This window comes from Elephantulus edwardii, unplaced genomic scaffold, assembly GCF_000299155.1.
Source record: "Elephantulus edwardii isolate Elephantulus edwardi_28Jun2011 unplaced genomic scaffold, EleEdw1.0 scaffold00003, whole genome shotgun sequence".
In the NCBI taxonomy this organism is placed as follows: Eukaryota; Metazoa; Chordata; class Mammalia; order Macroscelidea; family Macroscelididae; genus Elephantulus; species Elephantulus edwardii.
The window spans coordinates 21,987,976-22,000,094 of NW_006399753.1; positions in this window are offsets into that span (position 1 = coordinate 21,987,976).

The following is a 12,119-nucleotide window of genomic DNA, read 5'->3' on the forward strand; positions in this document are numbered from 1 at the left end:
GATAGAGAATGGCAAAGGACACACTGACAAAGGAGATTAATCAGAACTGGCTTTGACAAGCACTGTGGCAACTGGACAATTAAAACAGACTTTCAAGGAGGGGGATGAAGAACGAACTAGGGGAGAGGGTAGAGAAGATAGTGCAACAATGAATGGAAACTCAAAATCTCTGTAAAATTAGAAAATTTAACATAAAACAGAAAATGAATTATTGTATGCAAACCAATTAAAGAATATCCCAGAGAGAACAGTAGAAAAATACCCTCCTGCTGTTTCTCTTGAAGGACAGATAGCAGTTGAAAAGGCTTTGATTATGAGTTAATTTGTTGCATGAGTCTCTCTACAGGTTTAAATGATCAGACTCCTCACTCAAGAAAGATATTTTATCTCAAATACTACCCGTCATAGTTTATTTGCAACTGCATTAACTGATTTTTGTTAATTCATTCCCAAAAAAGTGATATTATTACTAAGAATAGCATATTTTGGAAATAATTTGTCAATATCTCTAAAAATGTCAAGCAAAGAGGCAGCTCTGGTGACCTGGTGGCAAGAAGCTGCACTACAGTCCCAGAGGTACGCAGTTCAAATCCACCAGATGCTCTGCTGGAGAAGGAGGGGCAATCTCCTCCTGTACCAGTCAGATCTGATTTGATGGGACACACATACAAAATAATAAAATAAAAATAAAAAGGTCAAGATAATTATACTTTTAGAAATTTATTTGAAGAAACATTGTGAACAGAAGGATTTTTGGTAATAAAACAATTTCCAAGGGTCAGTCAAATTCCTCATCAGTATGTTATGTTGTCATTTGGCAACCTTGTGTTAAAGGACAAAATATGTCCTGATCTTGTGTCACCTTCGTGATCTTTAATATGTTGGAGTCCATCCCAATGACGTTATGAGGTGCTATCAAATCAGCTCTGACTCATAACTGTAAACAACAGACAAAACCCTCCTTGTCTTATGTCATCTTCACAATCTGCTGGGCGTATGTCTATTGCCGCAATAACTCACTGTGTCTGTCAATCTCATTAAGGGTCTTCTTCTTTCACTTTGACCTTCTACTTTTTCCCAAATATGTTCTTTCTCCAGGGACTGTCCTTTCCTAATAATGATATGATATGATATGATATGATATGATATGATGATATACAATATAATTAATATAATATAACATAATATAAGTTGACGAAATGATGTCTTTGGTTTGCCCAGTAGTATGTTGTTGTTGTTGTTAGGTGTCACTGAGTCAATGTACAGAAGCACTTACTAAATAAATGATACATTCAGAGACTATGATACCAGTCTACAGTAAACACCTGTGTTCATCAACAGAGTACTGCCTAACGCACAGGCTGGGTTTAGAAGAGGCCATGGGACTAGGGATATGATAGCTAATCTTAGATGGATCTTGGCTGAAAGCAGGGAGTACCAGAGAAATGTCTATCTATGTTTCATTGACTATACAAAGGCATTTTCACAGCAAACTGTGGCTGACTCTGAGAAGAATGGTAAACCTAGAACACTTGATTGTGCTTATGTGAAACCTATAGACAAAGAGGCAGTCGCCAGAACAGAGCACAGAAACACTGCATGGTTCAAAATTGGGAAGGGTGTGCGCCAGGGATGTGTATTATCGCCATACCTTTCAGTATATATGCAGAACAGATTATCTGGGAGGTTGCACTCTATGAGGGAGAAATGTGACATCAGGATTGGAGGAAGACTCATCAACAATCTGCGTTACGCAGCTGACACAACATTACTTGCTGAAATGGAAAAGGATCTGAAACATTTGTTGTAGAAGGTCAAGGATTGCAGCGTTCAATATGGATTGGAGCTCAACATCAAGAAAACAAAGATTCTCACCACTGGCCCCAGTAGGCACCATCATGATAGATGCTGAAAAGATTTAGATTGTTAAAAGCTTTAGTTTGCTTGGTTCCACAATCAACACTCTTGGTACCAGCAGCCAGGAAATTAAAAGACAAATTGCATTGGGAAATTTTGCTGTCAGAGACCTCTCCAAAGTACTGAAGAGCAACGATGTCAGTCTGGAGAGTAAGGTGTGCCTGATACAGACCACAGTCTTTGAAATTACTTGCTATGCATCAGCTGGACAATAACTAGGGATGGTGGAAGGAGAATTGATGCCTTTGAGCTGTATTGCTCAAAGACTATGGACTGCTAGGAGAACAAACAGGTTTGTCTTAGAGAGGATGAAACCAGGCTGCTCCTTGGAGGCAAGGGTTCTGAAGCTTCATCTGACATACTTTGGACATGTTGTAAGGAGGGACCAGTCCTTGGAGAGAGACGTCATGTTTGGAAGGGTGAAAGGACAGCGCAAGAGAGGAAGACCCTCAATGAGATTAATTGATTGGGGGGTAGGTGTGTCAGAGACAATAAGATTGGCACAGGATAGAGCAAAGTTTAGGGCTATTATACATAGGGTCACTCTGAGTTGCAGGTCACTCGATGGCAAATAACAATACCACTATAGTAAAAATATTCGTTTGTGCCAGGCCTTGTTCCATTTACCCACAGACTGATGTTCTGTTTCCATTAGTCCTCTCTTCACCAAACAGGTACCACCCACTGATGTCGAATCAATCCTGACTCATATTAACCCAATAATGATGTTAAAGAACAGAGTAGAACTACCCCTAAAAGTTTCCAAGGCTGTAATATTTACTGAAGAAGTTGCCACATCTTTCTTTTGTGAAAGAGCTAATGACTTTGACCTTTTAGTTACTGTCTCAACACTTAATTCCCTGCACTATCTATTAGGATTCCTAGACCACAGGAAGGCTCCCCAGTATTTGCTGCATTTCCTGGTTCCCCTGTCCACTGGATTTTCACCATTTGACCAATGGAAAGCTCTATCAGAAGGTTTGCATTTCAGATAGTAAGCCTTCTCCTTTGTAACTCTGACTGCACTGAACTGAGTCATTGTGTTCCCGCCCTCCGCAAAGTGAGTCAAGTCTGCCAGGTTAGAGGAGGTAACCATCTCATGCTGTTGCTCATCTCTTAGTTGCTTGATCACCCCATTGACTGCTCAGCAATTCTGAAGTCTGTCACCTTGCAACAAATTCCATGTATTACAATCTCTCTTCTTAGGGCCTCATAATGATTTCCATCCTTCTAACTGGGCCCTGACTGACACAATTCTATCATACAGCAGAGACGTTGTTAACTGGACAGTACATTCTTTGGATTGCTAGATACAGTTATGCTTCTTTTTTCTTGAAACAAAAGGGTAATGATCCCTATAAACACATGTTTGTATATAAATGAACTGTTTCTGAAGAACTAAGCCTTTTAACTGCAGTAGTAACAAAGAATGTTGAATATAGCCTGGACTGCCAGAAAACAAAACAAAACAAAACAAAACAACAAATCAGTCTTGGAAGAAATATTTTCAGAATGTCCCTTAAAAACAAGAATGGGAAGACATTAAACACTTATTTTGGACCTATTTTCAGAAAAGACCAAGTGCTTGAAAAGTGCTCTATGGTTGGTAAAAATACTCAAAACTGTGGATACGAGCACATCATGCCAACACTCATGAATACGCTTCAGGACTATTTTGTCCTGTGGCCTAGTGGGTAAAGAGTTCCAATGCCAATCAAAAGCATAACGGTTTAAATCCACCAGCTGCTGTGATGGAGAAAGGTGGGCAATCTCCTCCAAGACAACTTGTTGTCATTATTATGTACTGTCAAGTTGACTGTGCCTTATAACGACCCTGTGAACAACAAATCTGAACGTGGCCCTATCCCGTGCCGTTCTCACCATCGCCTATATACTTGAGCCCATTGTTATTGTATAACTTACAGCTTCTGAAAACCCTCTTGGGGGGGGGTCAGCAATGAGTCAGTTCTGATTCAAAAGTCACAATAACATGATCTGTAGCCCACTCAATGACAACTGACAACAAAGAAGCTTTTTATGGCAGTTGGAAGTGAAATGGAGACTTAGCTTCTACTGTATACACTATTTGAACCTGTATTATAGGAAATCTTTGAAAAAGACTAAAACTACTTAGTTGCCTCTGAGTGAACAGCAACTATATGATTTGGAAGTTAAGATAGCTTTCTCTTACAAGGCAATGAGGGAGCCTATGACTTTGAAAAATTGGAATGGTGAAGTTCAGAAAATTCCACCCCACGTGCACTGTAATGTTCAAGTCATCCCCCTGCTTGAAACTTTGCAGTGTTTGCTACAGTTTATGGAGAAAGACTTAAATCTGTTACATGCTGCAACTTGACAACGGTCCATTTACTTTTCTAGCTTGGCCCATGCAAAAAAAGTTGCTCAGTATGTGGCAGCCATACTGAAATTTGCCCAGGTCCTTGAATCATCTCTTGATCTTTTCTACGTGGGGACTTGCTCTTCTTGTTACCAGGTATGGGGTTTGTCTTTCAATTTTGCTTTTCTAGTGTGGATGACTTGACTATGTGGATGGGCAGGACTATGCAAATGGGGTGTAGCAGCCTATCCACAAGGCGATTGGCTATCTACCATTCCACACAGGGATTGGACAGTCTTAACAATCAACAAAGAAAATGACTAGCCTCATCAATTAACTGAACAGCTCTAGCTGCAGAGAAGAGGATCCTTCTCCTTCCAGAGAAGAGGAAAGAGACCTTCCCCAACCTGGTGAAATGTAGGACATGGTTTGAAAGAGCAGCGGCCAAGGTGGAACTGGAGACATGACGTGAGATGAGACCGTGGTGGGGCAATGGGAGAGCCAGTATCAGCAGGACTGCAAACATTGTTGGACAATTGGGAGAGGGGAGCCAATATTGACAGGAATGAGAACTTTGTTGGACAATTAGGGAGAGCCAATATTGGCAGGGCTGAGAACTTTGGAACACTTAGAGTCACAAGGCTGGAGGCTGAGATGCCTTATTGCACATTTCAGGAGCTCTCTCAACTGTATTAATCTGGATGATAAACTTTTATTCTCCAATGTGGTTCTGTGTGGTCTGTGAGCTAACACATTGGATTTCAGACCCAACAAAGCAGTACGATTGGTGCTGAGAAGAGTATAAAGAGGTATAGGAGTGTGGAGGACAAGTCTGACCTCACGGGAATGGGCGTTCTGTTATTGATGTTGAGGATGCGGATGATGCCCCCCTGTGATGGTGGTAAAGGTCAGATAAAGTGCTCCTCATGTCACCTTTGCTCTTTTTACACCTAAGAACCCTTTACTCTTTGCCTCAAAGTTCTTCTCCCTTCACTCTTATGCCATCTATCAATAACTATAGAGCACATTCATTTTTCAAGGCATTGCTTAAAAGACATACAAGTGTTCCTACTGCAACCTAATACTCTGGTCTAGCACACAGTTCTGTTTCTACTTACATAAACATATGATTATTTGATTGGCAGGGTTTTTCTTCCACCTTTTAAAGTATTTGTGTTCTTGTTGTTGATAATATGCAGAGTAAAATATACACCACTTCAGCAGTTTCTAAATGCACAATTCAGTGACACTGATTGCATGCTTTGAGTTGTGCAATCATTCTCACCCTTATTTTCAGAGTTGCTTCTCCTACATTTGTATAAACTCATTGCCCCTTAATGTTCCTATCAAACAACCTCAATGAGATGGATTGTGACTGTAACAATGGGTGTGAATATGTTGGACATTGCAGGATGGCACAGGATAGGTCAAGGTTTAGATCTGTTCACAAGATTACTATGAATTGTCATAGACTCAAGGGTACATAACAACAACATTGTGAGTTGCTATTGTCAGTTAGAACTCATGTAAGATCGTTTTTAATAGCGTATATATTTTAAGACATATACTTCCTATTAGTTAAGTGAAACGACTCCTTTTTTTAAGGTTTTAAATATATATATACATACATATACATATATACACACACATACATGTGTGTACATATATACATATACATGTACATATACATATATACATACATATATATACATATACACATACACACATATGTGTGTGTGTGTGTAGATAGATAGATAGATAGATAGATAGATAGATAGATAAAGGCTTTGCAAGAAGGGACCAGGGAGAGGAATGGAGGAACAGTGCAAGAGAAGAAGACCCTAAATGAGATGTACTGACCATTGACCCAGTAAGTGGAGTAATAGGGGTAGATGTGTCAGAGATTATGAAATTGGCTCAAGATAGAGCAGAATTCATAGCTGTTGTACAAAGGGTCTCTATAACTCAGAGTCGAATCGATGGCACATAACAACACAATAAACAACCAATGATTTACTCAATTAGAAAAAATTTCAGTTACAACTACCTTTTCTTTCCATGCTTTTTTTCCAACCCCAGAGGAATTGCACACACATTCCTGCACACATTCTAATGACTCTTTTAGTCAAATAACTTCTAATACGGTCCTGGATAGCAAAAATTGTTACTCTACTTCATTACTAAGGAAAAGGTTAGAGATTCAAGTCCACCCAAAAGTTTCTCAGAAGAATGACTTGATAATTTACTCTTAGAAAAAACCAGCCATTGGAAATCCTAGATAGCACAGCTCAGCATCAAGGAAAGAAAGAGTCTCACACCTGGGCTAATTGGCAGCATCATGATAGATGGAGAAAAGATTGAGATTGTCAACAATTTCAGCTTGCTTGGTTCCACAATCAACACTATTGATGAGAGCAGCCATGAAATCAAAAGATGAATTGCATTAGGAAAATGTGCTGTCAAGGACCTCTTCAGAGTGCTGAAGATCAAAAGTGTCAGTCTAAAAGACTAAGATACGCTTGATTCAGGCCATGATCTTCACAATTACTTATGATGCATCAGAGAGCTGGACAATGACCAAGAATGACAAAAGAAGAATTTATGTCTTTCAGTTGTGGTGCTGGAGAAGAGTATTGAACATACCCTGTACTGCCAAGAGAACAAACAGGTTAGTCCTGGAGAGGGTGGTAGCAAGCTGCTCCTTGGAGGCAAGGATTTTAAGGCTCCATCTGACATACTTTGGGCATGTTGTAAGGAAGGACAAGTCTTTGGAGAAGAATATCATACTTGGAAGGGTCAAGAGACAGAACAGGAAAGAAAGATCCTGGATGAGCTAGATTGACACAGTTATTGGGATAATGAGGCTAACTGTGTCAGAGACAGTGGGATTGGCTCAGGAAAGAGCAGAGTTTAGAGCTATTGTGTGTTGGGTGACTGAGTCATAGTAGACTAAACGGCATAGAACAACAACTAACTTGACACAGTGACTACCACAATGGATTTGAGTTTGACAGAGACCACTGGGATGGTGCAGGACAGATCAAGTTCAGCTCTGTTGTTCGTAGGATTGCTATGAATTGTAGGCAGCTCAATGGAGCCCAACAATAGCAACTACTTGACCTAAATAGGATCACCATGGGTAGCAGTGAATAGTAACTCCTGCTGGTCTGGAAGAATATTAATGCACTCTGTGGAGTTGGTTCTGATTCACCTTGACCTTTTCTCAGGTTCCCAACGTTGTAAATTTTTACAGGAGGAGACTGTTCCTTTTCTTTCATAGAGCAGCTGGTGGGTTCCAATTGCCAGTCTCTCAATTCCAGTCCAATACGTTATACATTACACTACCCAGGCTTCATGGTAATATGAATAAAAAGTATAAAGTAAATAAGTTACTGGCTCTCTGGTCCTTCTCCTATGAAATAAAAAGAAACTTTCTTTCTAATAAGAATGAAATAATAAGGAAGTATACATAATCTCAGAAATCTGTATTTTCAATTTTCAGGTGAATGAGCTTAAGCCTGAAATGTTTTAGACACTTGATCCATCACTTCAGAGCCCGTGCTTGCCTGTTCTCCTGCATCACCTGCATCAATTCTTGTCCTGACTTAGAGACATTTCCATTATGATGATGATTATAAATGACCCCCTGTATTACGTGCTATACTTCCAGACTAAAGAGATGAAGTGTATCCCCTGTGGGAGCCCCCAAAAGTCAGCTACCATTTTTCTAAGCTTTAAGAGTGGCTGAAATGGGGGAGGGGGGAGTGAGGTGGGGTGAGACATTCAGAAAAATGGGCAGTAAAGTGTGCTTGCCAGAGAGCTTGACTCAAAGGAGTATAGGGAATGGGAGCTGAAGGATATCTGAGGAGGTGTCATTTAGAAAGTTAGCATCACACTTATCTGGTGGCCGTAAGCAGAAGATAATCCTGTTGGGCACACTCTTCTTAATGTCATGGATGGTCTCTGTCAATGAGGGGCCTGTCACAGGAAGATAAATAGAGTCTGCCGTGTTACTTCTCAAAAGTCCCCTCTTGGGTCAATCTGGAATGGCTGGGTCCATTCCAATTAAAGTTCAAGATGAACTTGAGCTTCAGAGTGTTCAGGCCCACAGAGTGGATCACTTGGAATACCCCAAAGGCATGGCCAGATTGCTCCCAGAATACAAAACCTGAAATGACTGATAACCCACAGAGCCTGTCGGCTTTTTTGACAGTGAGTGATTAATAGTTGTCCCACACAGGGCCCTTGAGTTACACAGTCTCCAGATAAATGGTACTCTAATTTGTCTCAAAATCATGAAATTGTAGCTAATTATAGCCTTAGGGGAAACACAACCAGAATGTCCCTTTGAGACAAGAATGGTGAGAACTTTGGTATGCTAACTTTAGGTTTGCCATTGGTGAAGATCAATATCTAGGGAGATACATCACGGTTGATAGTAAAGGGACAGGAAAACCAAGGGAAAATTTCAGTGAAATGATCTGACCTAAACTAGCCCCCCAAAATGGCCTCAAGTATGCCAATGACCTTGAAGGTAGCATAGGACTGAGAGACAGGACTGTGTCATATCACCCAACATGTTATACATAAGTTATCAGGATCAGGCAGAGTTTTAAACTTTTGTTCATAGAGACACTAATTGTTCATAGATGGCAACTAATAACACCAACGTCCACTACCACGGCTGCTACTGTTGTTTTTATATTCCGTCAGGTCAGAACTGACCCATAGCTGACCATCCATCAGGTGTCCCTGATGGAGGCAGTTAATAACATGGGAAGGGAGCCCTTGTGGCCCACTGGTAAGATGCTTATGGTCAACCAGAGGTACATGGTTTGAAACCAGTATCTGCTTCACAGGAGAAAGATAAACAATCTCTTCCTGTGAGATGGATAGTCCCTGAAAATCTACTGAAGGCCTCAGCTATGAGTCATTTCTGGCCAGACAGTACACAACAACAACAAATCAGGTTGTCCCTCTTTCTCCTGTGGCGGTGGGTTCAAACCACATGCCTTTATGTTAACAGTGCGACTCTTTACCACGAGGTCATCAGAGCTCCTTATGGTCATACTACCCCAAACAAACCGATGTTGTCTGATCGCAGAAGCTAAGCAGGATCAAGCCTGGCTAGTACTTGGATGAGAGACTGCCTGTGACTAATGAGTGCTCAGCCTAGAAATAGGGAGCTCTCATGGCCTAGTGGTAAGAAACTGGGCTGAAATCCCAAAGGCAGCCAAGCTCTTCCACAGGAGAAAAATAGACACTTTCCTACCATGTGCTTTACTGTCTCTGAAAACCCACGGAAGGGTAAGCTATGAGCTGGCTCTGACTTGACGGTATACAGCAACAGAAGGCTTTTTGCAACTCCCTGCTAGTAGGGTTCTCCCCCCCCGCCCCGCCCCTTCCAGTGTTGTTGCGTACCAGCCAGTTGGAACAGACTTCATGGCCTAGTAGTAGGTGAGAAGCTGTGCTGCAATCCCAAAAGCATACAGTTCAAATCTACCAGCTGTGCTTCAAGAGAAAGACAGGCCTCTGAAAACCCACTGGAGGGTCAGGTACAAGATGATTCCAACTTGACATGTAACAATAAATAACAAGTCACCAGACTTCTCTATTACTAGCATTTATTTACTCTGGAGCCAAAAGCAATACAATAGGAAAAGAAATGCTTCCTGTGGTCAAGGGTATATAATTAAGGCTCAATTCGTGCTCACATAAATATCCTAACAAGAATCTCATTCAGGAATAACAAAAACAGTTAATACAAATGAACACCTACTATATCTTAGACACTATTTTAAGTGGTTTACATGCTTAGTCTAAGTCTTATTAGTGTAACCTTTATACTCCTACAAGGAGGTGAATTATTATTATCTTCATAATACAGATAAAGAAACAAACAAACAAACAAAAAAAAAAAAAAAAAGAAAGAAAAGAAACAGACACACAAATTGCCCGAGGTCAAAAAACCAGGAAATAGTGCAGCTGGAATTCAACTCTGTAATGCTTCAGCCTGGGAGCTCCAGTGACCTAGGGGCAAGGATCTGTGTTGCAATCCTGAAGGCACGCAGTTCAAGGTCACTAACTGCTCCACCAGAGAAGGATGGGCAATCTTCTTCCATGTGTTTAACTGCCTCTGAAAACCCACCTGAGAGTCAGCTATGGGTAGGTTCCGACTCTATGGTACACAACAACAACAACAACAACGTTTCAGCTAGTTCTCTGGCCTCGCAGTAAGGAACTATACTGTCAGCTCCAAGGAGTATGTCTTGAATTCAGCAGCTGCTTCAAAGGAGAAAGATGGGCAGTCTCCTCTCATGTGATTTACAGCTACAAGTTGGTTCTTACTTGATTTCACACACCACTGCTGCCAACAAAAACAATGTTTTGGCTCCTTTCCCAAAGCAATTATAATTTGGGAAATAATTCCTATGGTCTATATGTTATCTTTTTATGCTGAAAACAAATTATCCTCACTTTTATTTTATATTTTTATACTTTCTCCCTATCATATTTCTCTTTGGGCATGTGGCCAGGAGGGATCAGTCCCTGGAGAAGGACATCATGCTTGGAAGTGTGGAGGGACAGTGTAGGAGAGGAAGAGCCAGGATTAGGAAGACTGACACAGTAATTGGGGTAACAGCGGCAGGTATATTGGAGACAGTGAGACTGGCACAGGATAGAGCAGAGTTCAGAGCTCATAGGCTCTCTATGAGTTGCAGGCAATTCGATGGCACATAACACAATTCTTTTTAATTTGAACAAGTAAGCTTAATACTGATTCTAAAATCAATACTATAAGAATCAAGACTTACAGTATCTTTTTCAAGGTTGAACTCCCCATATATTGCACTAAATTATGTTTTGCCACCACTTGTCTGTCAGTTTGCATACTGCAGTGGCGTGTATGTTTTTAGGACACTGGAAGCTATGGTATCATTATTCAAGCACCAGTAAGGTCATCTATGGTGGATAAGCTTTAGCAGAGCTTCTATACCAAGACAAAGAAGAAGGATCTGGAAATCAACTCCTAAATAAAAAAACAATATCCTCAGTGAAATCCTTATGAAGAACAGCAGTGAAACAGCTTGAAACAGCACATGAAGGAGTCTCTCCAGGTTAGAAAGCACCCAAACCCCAAATGGGAGAGAGTGTGTCTTCTCAAACTAAAGTTGACCTCAACAGTATACATGGACTAAAGCTTTCAAGGCCTTCAACTGCTGATATGGTCCAGCTCAAAGAAGGAACAGCTGAAATTATCCATTAATAATTAGAACATGGAATGTCTAAGTATGAATTTAGGAAAAACAAAAATCACAAGAAATGAAATGGAATACTTGAAGATAAATATCCTAGGCACTAGAGAGCCAAACTGGACTGGTATTTTGACCATTTAGAATCACACTAACATATGTTCTACTATGAGGACAAAAAACTCATCATAAGAGGAAAGTCATAATATTAAATTCATCATCAAAAAGAACATTCCAAAGTCTATCCTGAAGTATAATACTATGATACAATATTATCCATATGCCCGCAAGAAAACCAATTAATGTGAACAGCATTCAAATTTATGCAATAATTACTGGTGTCAACATAAAGATTTTTACCAACATCTAGTCTAATATTCTCAAATATGCAATCAAGGCGCATTGATAATGACTAGTCACTGGAATGGGAAAGTTGGAAGCAAGAAGAATCAGTGGCTGGAAAATATCACATCAGTGATTGAACCAATACCAGCAATGATTGTATAATAGAATTTCCTAAGCGCAATAACTTATTTTTCAACATCATAAATGATATCTACGCATGTGGATCTAACACACAGGAATAAATCAAGTATATTTGGGGGGAAAAA